Source organism: Phyllobates terribilis, unplaced genomic scaffold (genome assembly GCF_046119375.1).
Source record: "Phyllobates terribilis strain yellow unplaced genomic scaffold, ASM4611937v1 Scaffold_292__1_contigs__length_2399606, whole genome shotgun sequence".
Classification (NCBI taxonomy): Eukaryota; Metazoa; Chordata; class Amphibia; order Anura; family Dendrobatidae; genus Phyllobates; species Phyllobates terribilis.
In genome coordinates this window covers 1,282,160-1,297,693 of record NW_027363052.1, presented here as the reverse complement: position 1 = coordinate 1,297,693, position 15,534 = coordinate 1,282,160, and the positions used below count along the sequence as shown (strand labels likewise).

The 15,534-nt window shown below is 49.2% G+C and overlaps 1 pseudogene; it reads right to left on the bottom strand.

Moving 5' to 3' along the window:
* The window catches only part of LOC141220414 (uncharacterized), a 73,406-nt pseudogene extending 60,848 nt beyond the window's left edge, over positions 1–12,558 (bottom strand).
* Between the last annotated feature and the right edge of the window lie 2,976 nt (positions 12,559–15,534).

The following is a 15,534-nucleotide window of genomic DNA, read 5'->3' as shown; positions in this document are numbered from 1 at the left end:
CGAAATCGATCGCGGCATTGCGGGGGCAAGGGGAGGTGATCGGCGATACTCACCTCCTCTTCCGGCTTCCAGCGCAGTCTGCAAAGGCTTCCCGGGTGTTGCCATGACGACCCGATGTTGTCATGACAACATCCGGGTCACCAGAGAGCAGGAAGATTGCTTGGACATGCGCAGTGCATCTCCAAGCAATCTTCACATTGTGCACCGCTGACAGCCTACATGGCATAGGGATGGTGCTCCGTCCCTATGCCATGCAGGCGATCAGAAAAAAAAAGTGAAAGTCCCAGAGTGGGACAAAGTAATAAAGTGTATAAACTGTGTGAAAGTGGGAAAAAAAAAAAAAAAAACATTTGCAAAAATATAAAAAAAATAAAAAATAAATAATCCACCAAAAATAAAAATATAATTATAATGTACCCATCAATAAATATTATTATAAAAAAACACAAAACAATAAAAGTACACATATTTGGTATCGCCGCGTCCGGAACAACCTGACCTATAAAACTGTCCCACTAGTTAACCCCTTCAGTGAACACGGTAAAAAAAAAAAAAAAAACGAAGCAAAAAACAATGCTTTATCACCATACCGCCAAACAAAAAGTGGAATAACACGCGATCAAAAAGACGCATATAAATAAAAATGGTACCGCTGAAAACGTCATCTCGTCCCGCAAAAAACAAGCCGCCATACAGCTCCATCAGCCAAAAAATAAAAAAGTTATAGCTCCCAGAATAAAGCGATGCTAAAAAATATTTTTTTCTATAAAATAGCTTTTATTGTGTATAAGCGCCAAAACATAGAAAAATGATACAAATGTGGTACCGCTGTAAACGTACTGACCCGAAGAATAAAGCTGCCTTATCAATTTTACCACACGCGGAACAGAATAAAAAAAACAAAAAAAAACAATTCCTGAATTGTTGGTTTTTGTTTATTCTACCTCCCAAAAATCGGAATAGAAAGCGATCAAAAAATGTCACGTGCCTGAAAATGGTACCAATAACAACGTCAAATCATCCCGCGAAAAACGAGCCGTCACATGACTGTCTGCCAAAATCTGGAAAAATTATAGCTCTCAAAATATGGCGATGCAAAAACTAGATTTTACAAAAAATGTGTCTTTTAGTGTGTGACAGCTGTCAGTCATAAAAACCCCATATGATTCTGGCATTGCTGTAATCACACCGACCCGAAGAATAAAGTCGTCTAATCACTTATACCGCACAAGGAACAGCGCCAAAAATAAACTCTTGGGTTAGGATTGGGCTAGGGCTGGGTTTGGGGCTAGGGTTGTGCTGGGGCTAGGGTTGTGCTAGGGCTAGGGTTGCGCTATGGTTAGGGTTGTGCTAGGGTTAGGGCTGGGGTTTGGATTTTTTTTCAAAAGTAAGAAAAAAAGATGACGATATGGCGACTAGTGTTGAGAGCAAGTGCTCGCTACTTGAGTTTGCATCGGGTGCTCTGGTATGCATTGAGTATCGTGGGTATTTGAGTGACATGCTCGAGTCTCTGCCCCATATGCTTCGCGGCCAAAAAACTTTACGGGGATTGCCTGCCATGCACGAGCGATCCCCGCATGGTTTTTTTTGGGTGTCTAATAACCGTGAAACATGCGGAGCAGGGACTCGAGCATGTCACTCGAGCACACGCTGTACATGGTGCATACCTGAGTACCCGATGCAAACTCAAGTAGCGAGCACTTGCGCTCAAGAATAATGACAACTTATTCAATATGATGACCTAATGTAAATAAATTCTGTGCCGTACCTCTGGGTTTAAAATGTTCACTATACACCTTAATAAAATCCTTGAGGGGTATAGTTTCCAAAATGGGGACACTTGTGGGGGAGCTCCACTGTTTAGGCACATCACGGGCTCTCCAAACGCGACATGGTGTCCGCTAACAAATTGAATGGAAAATCGGCTCAAATTGTTAGCGGATGCCATGTTGCATTTGGAGAGCCCCTGTGTGCCCAAACATTGGAGCTCCCCCACAAGTGACCCCATTTTGGAAACTAGACCCCCCAAGGCACCTATCTAGATGCATAGTGAGCACTTGGAACCCCCAGGTGCTTCACAAATTGATTCGTAAAAATGAAAAAGTGAAAAAAAAAACACTTTTTCATTTTTATGAATCAATTTGTGAAGCACCTGGGGTTCCAAGTGCTCACTATGAATCTAGATAGGTGCCTTGGGGGGTCTAGTTTCCAAAATGTGGTCACTTGTGGGGGAGCTCCAATGTTTGGGCACACAGGGACTCTCCAAATGCAACATGATATCCGCTAACAAATTGTCGGCTCAAATTGTTAGCGGACACCATGTTGCGTTTGGCGAGCCCCTGTGTGCCCAAACTTTGGAGCTCCCCCACAAGTGACCCCATTTTGGAAACTAGACCCCCCAAGGCACCTATCTAGATTCATAGTGAGCACTTGGAACCCCAGGTGCTTCACAAATTGATTCATAAAAATGAAAAAGTGTTTTTTTTTTCACTTTTTCATTTTTACGAATCAATTTGTGAAGCACCTGGGGGTTCCAAGTGCTCACTATGCATCTAGAAAGGTGCCTTGGGGGGTCTAGTTTCCAAAATGGGGTCACTTGTGGGGGAGCTCCAAAGTTTGGGCACAGAGGGGCTCTCCAAACGCAACGTGGTGTCCGCTAACAATTTGAGCCGATTTTCCATTCAATTTGTTAGCGGATATCATGTTGCATTTGGAGAGTCCCTGTGTGCCCAAACATTGGAGCTCCCCCACAAGTGACCCCATTTTGGAAACTAGACCCCCCAAGGCACCTATCTAGATTCATAGTGAGCACTTGGAACCCCAGGTGCTTCACAAATTGATTCATAAAAATGAAAAAGTGTTTTTTTTTTCACTTTTTCATTTTTACAAATCAATTTGTGAAGCACCTGGGGGTTCCAAGTGCTCACTATGCATCTAGAAAGGTGCCTTGGGGAGTCTAGTTTCCAAAATGGGGTCACTTGTGGGGGAGCTCCAAAGTTTGGGCACACATGGGCTCTTCAAACACAACATGGCGTCCGCTAATTATTCAAGCAAATTTTACAATCAAAAAGTCAAATGGCGCTCCTTCCCTTCCGAGCCCTGCCGTGCGCCCAAACAGTGTTTTTTCCCCAAATATTGGGTATCTGCGTGCCCAGGGGAAATTGCACAACAAATTTTGGGGTCCATTTTTTCTTGTTACCCCTGTGAAAATAAAAAAAATTGGGTCTAAAGTAACATTTTTGTGAAAAAAGTTAAATGTTCATTTTTTTCTTCCACATTCAAAAAATTCCTGTGAAGCACCTGAAGGGTTAATAAAGTTCTTGAATGTGGTTTTGAGCACCTTGAGGAGTGCAGTTTTTAGAATGGTGTCACTTTTGGGTATTTTCTGTCATAAAGACCTCTCAAAGTGACTTCAAATGTGATGTGGTCCCTAAAAAAATGGTTTTGTAAATTTTGTTGGAAAAATGAGAAATCGCTGGTCAACTTTTAACCCTTATAGCTCCCTAACAAAAAAAAATTTTGGTTCCAAAATTGTGCTGATGTAAAGTAGACATGTGGGAAATGTTATTTATTAACTCTTTTGTGTGACATATCGCTCTGATTTCAGGGCTTAAAAATTCAAATTTTGAAAATTGCAAAATTTTCAAAATTTTCGCCAAATTTCCGTTTTTTTCACAAATAAACGCAAGTGATATCAAAGAAATTTTACCACAATCATGAAGTACAATATGTCACGAAAAAACAATCTCAGAATCAGGGGGATCCGTTAAAGCGTTCCAGAGTAATTACCTCATAAAGTGACAGTGGTCAGAATTGTAAAAATTGGCCTGGTCATTAACGTGCAAACCACCCTCGGGGCTTAAGGGGTTAAAGGTAAGGTCACTCTGATTGTGACAAGTTTCTATTACTTGTGTTATCCCATATTTTTCTTGCTCTCTTGGTTAGGTATGGAGGAGTGTCTGTCCCTCCTGTTTTTCTGCAAACAATCATGCGGAATCCAAAATGTACTGTGGGTACCTTTTTCCTTGAATCTGGTGTTCATGTCTATCGCCTCTTTATTAATATCTGTGACATTAGAGCAGTTTCTACTCAACTGTAAAAATTAGCCCTTGGATATTGCTTGTTTTTTTTTAGTAATTTAATAGTTTATTAGTGCTCATAGGTTAATGGTAGTTGAGAGTCCCTAGGGTCCCATCCCGTTCTTTCTTGATTGGTACATCCAGGAAAGGCAACTGGTAATAATTAAACTCTGATATAAATCTCAGGCCCACTCTATGGATATTGAGTTCCCTGACAAATTCAAGAAATTGTTCACTCGTCTCTGACCAGATGATAAAAATGTTGTCAATATATCTATATCAAACCCCAATATATGGATGCCACCACTTATGATCATCCCTGAATATTGTGGATTCCTCCCACCAGCCCAGGAATAGGTTAGCATACGAGGGGGCACAGGGGCTCCCCATCGCAGTACCCCTGAGCTGGTGGAAGTACTTCCTGTCAAAAAGAAAGAAGTTATGAGTAAGACAAGAGTGAATTTTAGAAGATCCTCCATGAAGTCATTATGTCTGCTACACTCTATTGATCTCGATTTCAAGAAACAACTTACTCCTCTGATATCATCCTCATGCAGTATATTACTGTACAAAGCCTCGATATCTAGTGAAGACTGCTCCCCTACATGAATATATACATGCTCGAGGGTCTACATGTAGGAGAGCAGGCAAAGGGAAAACCAACTCCAGAGGGATTATTCCAACTGCAGGACCTCAGGGGGTACTGAGGGAACATTATACTGTGTGTGGGGGGATGGTGGTAGTGTAGGAATATAATATACACCTGTTTATATGGAATGTGTTCATTCCCTTGTAATCTTGATATATTTCATGTTCATCCCATGTGCAAGATACACAAGAAATCCATAATATCTCTCCATATGTTTGGACCTGTAAGTTTTTGTGTTCATTCTTTTTATTTATTCCTGATCTTCATTCTTTTTAGTATGTCCCGGAACATTAAACTGTGTGGGGGGCATCATACATCCTGCATAAGGGGCATAATGGGGGCATTACACTGTGGGGGCATCATACATACTGTATAAGGGGCATAATGGGGGCATTACACTGTGTGGGGGCATCATACATCCTGCATAAGGGGCATAATGGAGGCATTACACTGTGGGGGCATCATACATACTGCATAAGGGGCATAATGGGGGCATTACACTGTGCGGGGGCATCATACATCCTGCATAAGGGGCATAATGGGGGCATTACACTGTGCGGGGGCATCATACATCCTGCATAAGGGGCATAATGGGGGCATTACACTGTGGGGCCAGTAAAGGGGTCCTGTACTATGAGAACAATACGTTTCCTCCCTTCCTGTCTCCATAGTTGGGTCGTATGTATCTATTACAGGAAACAGAACAAAAACCTTATCTATATATATAATTGTTTTATCCCGTCTGTCTGTCTGTGTGTCTGTCTGTCCAGGAAATCTCGCGTCGCTCATTGGTCCGGCAGTGGCCAATCAGCGCTGCGGGATTTCTGAAAAAAGATGGCGGCCGTTAGCGGCTCATCTGCGGGACGGAGCTCAGCGGCGATGCAGCCGGGAGATGAGCGGCGTGTAGCAGAGCCAGGTGTGTACGGAGCGGCCAAAAGCAAAGCCCACGAGGTGTGAAGAACATACAACCCCCTAAAGTGACCCCATTTCGGACACTGTACCCACGAGGGAAGTCATCTGAGGGTGTAATGGACGTTCTTACATTCTTATCCCACAGGTGTCTCACTGATTTCTTTACCACTCGTTTGTGTGTAATGGTAGACTCCATACTAAATAAGGAAGGAGTCACTGACTGTGGTGGCCCCTCCCCGGGCCGTGGCAATTGGTGACCCCCCTTCGCTGCCCCTTACTGACCAGTGATCCTGAAGCCCCCGGAAGGATCCAATGAAGCGAAAGGGGACGCTACAAGCCGTCCCATGGATACATAAACACCGGGACATCCCACGTTACTTCCTTTCTTTGTTGGTCCCAGAGTGGAACGTCATGGAGAATTCAGGATCAGGTCAGATTACTGAGGCCCTAAAGGCTGGGTTTGCACAGGGGGGCGAGCGCTGGTTACAGGCCCTCATCTTGGGGCTCAGCGCTCATCCCCCTGGCCCCAGCTCTAATTCCCCGGATAACCCTTCCCCTGGCCCTCAACCCCTTAAGGGTACATCACATCCCCCAATCCCCTCACCCCTTGGGCCCACTCACTCACCACTCAGCGTGCTGCATCCGGATCCTCTGGGACGAGGGGCTGCAGTTCTGCCGCTGTCTGGTCCTGTCCTCCATTCTCGCCCGGCCGCCGCAGACGCACAGCTGCAGGCCACTCATCGTGGCTCACCCCCTGTCTCGCACGACGTCGCGGCAGAGCGAGCATGTGGGGCGGTTTGGCAGGCGCCCCCTGGCGTTGGACGGAGATCGGCTGCGGAACCTCTTCGTGCTCTTGCTGGGGCGGGGGAGCGGGGGTCCGGAGCGAGGCGGTGTGTTCGCGCCGGCGTAGGGTTGGGGGGGGGGGGTTTCATCTCGGCGGTCGCGCGCCGGAGCAGGAAGGCGGGCGAGCCACACGACTAGGCCGCAGAGGCATGCTGGGGGAGGAGGAGCTAATGTACAGGAAGCGCAGGTCACGCCCCCCAGTCCAGAATGCCGCGCGACGGAACAGGAAGCGGTGGCTGGTGCAGCGGTGGATCCTGCGACGCGCTCACAGCTGGCACGGGGCTCCGCTGCACTAGTCTACGATTGTGGGGTGTCTTCTGTGTCGGCAGCGGGCACAGCGGGGATTCAGGTCTCCTGGCTGCCGCCGGTGCTGAAGACAGCACCGAGCATATCAAAGCCCAAACCCCTAAAAACTCCCATCCCGCATCCTGCCGAAGGGCACCCTGGAGAGCGGAGGTCCAGCAGGCACTCCCGCCCTCCAGAGCGCTTTAGGCACAGCACCCCGCTGCCACAGAAAAGAAGTTGCGGGCCATACATTTATCCATCACCTCCCCCTCAACACACAGCAGGGGCTGTGGCGGAGCACAGCTTCGGACAGGAATCCTCTGGCGGGAGCTGTGCTCTGCCAACCCCACAAACACCCCCCCCCCCGCAGAAAAACCCCTATTAAAAATAAAAGAAAAAGTTCCCAAAACAGCACACATGACCCTACACATCCAGGGGACATGGCTGCCCCTGTAATCACCGCAGCCCATCCAGCGCCCAGTCAAATGATCAATACCATATACCCCTTTGATAGCGCAGCGACGTACGCGCCTGACACCGATATAGCATCACCCTCTAGCTGGACACAAATAGCACCGCCACATCCCGGTGGGACACATGTATACTGCGCAGAACCCCACATACACCGTCAGGGACACAGAGACTCCAGGTGTACTCGCTGCAGGCGAACTCGCTGTAGTTCCTCCTCGACAGATCTACATCACAGCACACAAGTCACCGGCAAAGGAAGAGGTCGTCGCAAGCAAAGCGGAGATCGGCATCCCACAGGAGGGGTAACAGTTCGCGGTCCTCAAGGTGGCGCTCACCATCCTCCGCATCAGAGATGTCGGGCGCAACGTCAAACCACAGCTGCTTGCACCGATCCCGTCCTTCGGGGGGCAGAGATGATTCAAGGGCACCCTCCAGAGCTTACAGCCTGCACGATGAAGCGATTTCACGTAGGTCTACAAGCAGAGGCACGCAGCTCACCCCGAGCGAGACTGGTGTCGAAGTCCCTCCAAACATCGGAGTCCCTCCTCCAGCCGCAGAAATGGGTGAGTGCAATATAAGTATAACTGAAATGGGAAATATTAACAACAACTTAATAACGGCCCTTAAGGCCATAGTCTAAAAACTATCCGCGCCACCAGGCGCAATACATAATTCTACTAAAACAACTCCACCATTAGCCAGTGTACACAAGGACGCATTCTTTTGCGGAATTAGCCCATTAGGCTCACACATAGACGAGGAAACCAGAATGAAAATATGGAATAATGACTACATCGACATTTGGTCACTATTAACCACTGACCAACATACTATAGACAAAGAGAGAAGGGTAGCCGACCGACCATTCGACAGAAACAGACAAAAGGTCGCAAAGACAATGAGCAACTGGTTACAGGCGTTTTCTGTGCTGGGTTGCATCATGGGCCAAAAGCATCCGGAGCGCTGCTCGGAACTATTCATATACCAGGATACGGTGTATAACTCGTACAAAGCACACGGCGGTTCAGCATGGTGGCGCTACGATGAGGAGTTCTGGAGGCGGTTGGCTCTGCAACCACAGCTAGGCTGGGGGGTAAAAGCTACAGACGTATGGTTGCGATTAATGCTGTCACAGAAACAACATCCCTTTACAACAACGGCTACTGGACAACCGGCAACAGCAGGCCAAAATTCAGTGGTCGTACGTAGACCAGGGGCCTGCTGGCAGTTCAATGAGGGACACTGTCGTTTCTACACCTTATGCAGATATAAACATGAATGTTCAGCCTGCGGAGGAGCCCACCCTGCAGCGAGATGTTCTCGTCCCGCAAGCAAATTATCAATTAAACTCCCACAGTCACAAGCCAAGGACCCCGGTGAGCGTAAACGCGATGGGCCCCTGGCTAGACCAATATCCTAAGAAAGACACAGCGGGGCAGTTACGTTTTGGTTTCACATACGGTTTTTTCATCCCTTTCAAACTTAATAAATCGCCCACCTTTGCAAATAACCTTAAATCTGCAAAAGAACACCCTGAAATACTTAGACAAAAAATACAAAAAGAAGTAGCTCTAGGCAGAGTGGCGGGCCCTTTCCCAACACCACCATTCAGTAACCTAACAGTTTCCTCTCTAGGAATAATACCAAAAAAAGAGCCAGGTTCATTCCGGCTTATCCATCATTTATCTTACCCAAAAGGAGAGTCTGTAAATGACAGTATTACGTCAGAAGATGCCTCGGTCACCTACGCGTCGTTCGACAGAGCAGTAATGTTAGTACGCGATGCTAGGCCCGGAGCGCTCCTCGCTAAATCCGACATAGAATCCGCTTTTTGCCTACTACCGGTGCACCCAGATTGCTACCACCTGTTGGGATGCCAAGTGAACAATGAATACTTCTACGACACTTGCCTCCCAATGGGTTGTTCAATTTCTTGTTATTACTTTGAACTATTCAGTTCCTTCCTAAAATGGGTGTTGAGGTATGAAACCGGCAATAGGTCCGTCACACATTACATAGATGACTTCCTATTCGTCGGACCAAAAGACTCAAATCAATGGCAATCATTACTTAACGAATTCACAAATATCGCTCAACTGTTCGGAGTCCCATTATGCCCTACACAAACCATAGGCCCCACAACAAAGCTATCGTTTTTAGGTATCAAAATCGACACCACAGCAGGGTTGTTCCGCCTCCCAATGGAAAAAATACAAAAAACATTACACCAGATCGAGGGATTTTGCACGGTACGGAAAGTAACTCTACAGCAGATGCAAGTATTACTAGGTCTCCTCGTGTTTGCCAGCCGGGTGATGCCAGTCGGAAGGGTTTTTTCTCGTCGTTTATCCCTTGCAACAAAAGGTTCATTAAAACCGAGTCATAGAATCAGAATCACCAGGCAGCTTCGAGCGGACTTAGAGGTGTTGAAAAACTTCTTACAATCATTCAACGGTCATACGTTATTTATGTCAGCAGAACAGTCCAACACTGAACTAAGATTATTCACCGGGGCGGCAGAAGCGGGCGGATATGCAGCGATACTAGATAACCAGTGGTGCACAGGCTTATGGCCTCCATATTGGTCTGAACAAGGATTAACAAAAAACCAGACACTCCTGGAAATCTTTCCAATATTGGTAACAATAGAAATATGGGGCACGTTCCTAGCTAACAAAAATATACGCTTCATAACAAATAACACCAGCCTAGCGCACTGCATTAATAAGATGGCATCATCGTCTCTCCCAGTGCTAGGCCTACTGCGCCGGCTAGCATTCCTGTGCCTAAAACACAATATATGGGTTCGCGCGAGCTACAATATTGAAGAGTCTAATGCTGCTGCTGCTGCTAACGCTTTATCACAATTCAATTGGCAGGTTTTCAGAGAGCTCCTCCCCAACGCCCACCCGTCGGGCACCAGTTGCCCACCCTCCCTATGGGATATAGTGGCGAACAGCTGATGCCATTAATCAGAGCATCAGTCGCCCCGTCAACGTGGAAAGCATACGGTAAGGCATGGGAAGAGTGGACACGATTAGTAGCAGGCAGACGGGTTGACATATGTGAACAAGCCAGACTAGATGTAACCATAGAATTTCTCCACCAACTAATGATGAGGGGCATATCAGGGGCGTCAGCACAGCGGTGGCTAACTGGAGTAGCATTTCACTTTCAATTACTGAATTGGGAAGATGTGACAAAAAGATTCATCATCAGGCAAGCCTTAAAAGGGTGGAAAAGAGGTCAGCCAAGTCAGGAGTGCAGACGTCCTGTGTTAATAAAACTGCTGTCAGAAATCATATCCCTAACACCAGTAACACGCCACTCACAATTTGAAGCAACACTAGTGTCTACTGCATTTGCGATCGCCTTCTTCGGGGCGCTACGCATAAGCAAATTAGTCCCCCGATCCAAAATCACCACCAGTGGAGGCTTATTACACCAGGACGTAGTCATAGCCAATAATGCAATACGCATACGCAAATCCAAAACGGACCTAGCGGGCAGGGGCACTTGGGTGCTTTTACAACCCACTAACAGTATACTGTGTCCGGTAACAATAGTAAAAACATATATAACCATCAGATCACAAAGTAATTTCTTCCTATCACACATTGACGGAACTACATTATCAAGATACCAGTTCCAAGCTATATTTAATAAATGCCTAACATCAGCAGGGTACCACCCCAAAGATTACGGGACACACTCATTCCGCATAGGCGCAGCCACGGAAGCAGCTAAAGCAGGACTGTCAGAGACGGAAGTTCAGAGGATAGGAAGATGGCGATCCGCGTGTTTTGCAAGATACATAAGACCGGACTTGTTATCCTAACGTGGTTTGTTTCTTTTACAGGTGACGCTAAGCCAACAGTGTGAGTGATAGGCCACTCGTATATATATTGGGCAGAAAAAAGGGCGAAAGTCCGCCCAGGCGGGAGGAATATAGGGTTTCATAACACATATTTCAACTGGAGAGGTATTAGAGGCCTGCGATGACCACATGTACTAATGGAGGTAATCGACATAGGCAGAGAAGCATCAGGTCCGGTCATCTTAGTTATACACGTCGGGGGAAACGACCTCGGTCATTACAAAAGTGCAGAACTAATGGCAATAATGAAGCTAGACACTGAGCGCTTCAGAGCATTTTTTAGCAAACTAACTATAGTATGGTCAGAGATTGTGCCGAGAGCTGTATGGAGAGGTGCGAGAGACATCACGGCCATCGAACGGACAAGGAGGCTAAGAAATATTCGGATGGCAAAATTTGTAAAGGAAAGAAGTGGTGTAGTGATACGACACGAGAGCTGGAAGGAGATAAAACAGGCCTCATACGGCCCGATGGTGTTCATTTAACGGATATTGGACTGGACATATTCCTGTCAGGACTCCAGGACGGAGTGGAACAAGCGTTAATGATGATGATGGGTGGGGGTCGGAGTCCTGCCTACGAGTATGCAGGATCCTCCGTGGCCTGGAAATAGAAAGGACATGTTGGAAAGTTATTCTTGTTGGCCAACTTGCCGGTGTGGAGACACAGGGCATGCTGCAACAAGCGGAATTATTTTTGGAAATAAAATGCCTTTCTAATGGAATGAGTTAAAGAGTTAAGAAATCTGTGACCGATCCTCTCCCATCCAGTTGTAAGAGTTACATTATTGTAGTGTTAAGGAAGGGGTGGCAGTAGGGGGGCTGAGGATCTGGGTTTGGTTGGGGGTCCCCACAGTCTGGTAGACTCCATACTAAATAAGGAAGGAGTCACTGACTGTGGTGGCCCCTCCCTGGGCCGTGGTGATTGGTGATCCCCCTTCGCTGCCCCTTACTGACCAGTGATCCTGAAGCCCCCGGAAGGATCCAATGAAGCGAAAGGGGACGCTACAAGCCGTCCCATGGATACATAAACACCGGGACATCCCACGTTACTTCCTTTCTTCGCTGGTCCCAGAGTGGAACGTCCCAACCACCCTCCCTGATATGAAGACTGTAAGAAGGAGAATCATAGAATTTTTTAAAGTCACAGCGGCCTGGAAATAGAAAGGACATGTTGGAAAGTTACTCTTGTTGGCCAATTTGCTGGTGTGGAGACACAGGGCATGCTGCAACAAGCGGAATTATTTTTGGAAATAAAATGCCTTCCTAATGGAATGAGTTAAAGAGTTAATAAAGCTGTGACCGATCCTCACCCATCCAGTTGTAAGAGTTACATTATTGTATTGTTAAAGAAGGGGTGGCGGTAGGGGGGCTGAGCATCTGGGTTTGGTTGGGGGTCCCCACAGTCATGGCTGTTCTGTGCGCACAGGACCTGTGATGAGGTCACAGGAGGGGAGGAGTCAGGGGTCACATGATCAGGGGCCTCAGTGGATGCAGGACTCTGCTGTGCTGGTTGTCATGGTGCTGGATGAGCTGAAGTTTATGTGTGGGGTCAGGAGGGGTTTACAGTGTGGCTGTAGCAGAGCCGTGTGTGTACGAGGTGTACGGAGCAGAGCCGTGTGTGTACGAGGTGTACGGAGCAGAGCCGCGTGTGTACGAGGTGTACGGAGCGGAGCCGTGTGTGTACGAGGTGTACGGAGCGGAGCCGCGTGTGTACGAGGTGTACGGAGCAGAGCCGCGTGTGTACGAGGTGTACGGAGCGGAGCCGCGTGTGTACGAGGTGTACGGAGCAGAGCCGTGCGTGTACGAGGTGTACGGAGCGGAGCCGCGTGTGTACGAGGCGTACGGAGCAGAGCCGCGTGTGTACGAGGTGTACGGAGCAGAGCCGCGTGTGTACGAGGTGTACGGAGCGGAGCCGCGTGTGTACGAGGTGTACGGAGCAGAGCCGTGTGTGTACGAGGTGTACGGAGCAGAGCCGTGTGTGTACGAGGTGTACGGAGCAGAGCCGCGTGTGTACGAGGTGTACGGAGCGGAGCCGCGTGTACGAGGTGTACGGAGCAGAGCCGCGTGTGTACGAGGTGTACGGAGCGGAGCCGCGTGTGTACGAGGTGTGCGGAGCAGAGCCGCGTGTGTACGAGGTGTACGGAGCAGAGCCGCGTGTGTACGAGGTGTACGGAGCAGAGCCGCGTGTGTACGAGGGGTACGGAGCGGAGCCGTGTGTACGAGGTGTACGGAGCGGAGCCTTGTGTGTACGAGGTGTACGGAGCAGAGCTGCATGTGTACAAGGTGTACGGAGCAGAGCCGCGTGTGTACGAGGGGTACGGAGCGGAGCCGTGTGTACGAGGTGTACGGAGCGGAGCCGTGTGTGTACGAGGTATACGGAGCAGAGCCGTGTGTGTACGAGGTATACGGAGCGGAGCCGTGTGTGTACGAGGTGTACGAATCAGAGCCGTGTGTGTACGAGGTGTACGGAGCGGAGCCGTGTGTGTACGAGGTGTACGGAGCGGAGCCGTGTGTGCACGAGGTGTACGGAGCGGAGCCGTGTGTGTACGAGGTGTACGGAGCGGAGATGCGCGTGTACGAGGTGTACGGAGCGGAGCCGCGCGTGTGCGAGGTGTACGGAGCGGAGCCGCGCGTGTGCGAGGTGTACGGAGCGGAGCCGCGCGTGGACGAGGTGTACGGAGCGGAGCCGCGCGTGTGCGAGGTGTACGGAGCGGAGCCGCGCGTGTACGAGTTGTACGGAGCGGAGCCGCGCGTGTACGAGGTGTACGGAGCGGAGCCGCGCGTGTACGAGGTGTACGGAGCGGAGCCGCGCGTGTACGGAGCGGAGCCGTGCGTGTACGAGGCGTGCGGAGTGGAGCAGCATGTGTACGAGGCGTGCATAGCGGAGCCGCATGTATGAGGTGTGGATGTAGCAGAGCCGTGTCTTTGTAAGTTGTACGGAGCACGCATGTGTACGAGGTATAAGGAGCGGAGCGCGCACTCTTCTACCTCCCAACTTTTGAAGAAGAGAAAGAGGGATAGATCCCTCTGCAATTTTTGGCCACGCCCCTGGCCGCACCCCAATCCACACCCATTTACCATTTATTTCTCCCCTGGCAGGAGGAGTTGTCACAGGGGCGCTGGTAATGAGGGGCATTCAGCAGACTGCCCTCATCCCCATTCCTGGTATGCATGGCCCCCTCATCCCCATTCCTGGTATGCATATCACCCTTCATCCCCAATCCTGGTATGCATGGCCCCCTCAGACTCAATCCTGGTATGCATGGCCCCCTTAGACCCAATCCTGGTATGCATGGCCCCCTCAGACTCAATCCTGGTATGCATGGCCCCATTAGACCCAATCCTGATATGCATGGCCCCCTCAGCCCCAATCCTAGTATGCGTGGCCCCCTCCGCCCCAATCCTGATATGCATGGCCCTCTCAGCCCCAATTCTGGTATGCATGGCCCCCTCAGACTCAATTAGGGTATGCATGGCCCCCTTAGACCCAATCCTGGTATGCATGGCCCCATCATCCCCAATCCTAGCATGCATGGCCCCCTCATCCCCAATCCTGGCATATATGGCCCACTCAGACTCAATCCTGATATGCATGGCCCCCTTAGACCCAGTCCTGGTATACATGGCCCCCTCAGTCCCAATCCTGGTATATATGACCCTCTCAGACCCAATCCTGGTATATATGGCCCCCTCATCCCCCAATACTGGTATGTATGGCCCCCTCATCCCTAATCCTGGTATGTATGGCCCCCTTATTCCCAATCCTGGTATGCATAACCCCCTCATCCACAATCTTGATATGCATGGCCCCCCTATCTTGGTATGCATGGCCCCCTCATCCCCAATCCTGGTATGCATGGCCCCCCCATCACTGCACACATGAAAAAGATAAACACTTCTACTCACGTTCCTTCCTCCCCTCTGCTCCAGCGCTGCATGCTGTCTGTCAGTAGCTGATCTCAACATCTGAGCAGCGCATGACATCACTGCCATGCGCCCTCAGACGCCGAGGTGAGTTGCGAGGATATTCACTCCTCTCCACGCCGGGATATGGGAGTGGAGAGGAGTGAATAGTCATTCTCCTTATTGTGCACTGTCAGCATGGACACAGCTCTTAATGCGGCTCAGCTATCCTCTGTGCCCGCTACTAAAGAGAATGAATATTCACTCCTCTCCATGCCCATAGGAGTGGAGAAGAGTGAATATTCATTCTCTCTAATAGCGAGCACACAGGATCGCAGAGCTGCAGCAGAAGCGAACGGCTGCGATCAACAGTGTGCGCTATTAAGGAGAACAGCTGAGCCGTGACTGGACGCGGGACTGAGCCCTCAAAGCACGACAGTCCCGCGGAATCCGGTACAGTTGGGAGCTATGCGTGTGTGTATGGAGCAGAGCCGTGTGTGTATGAGGTGTATA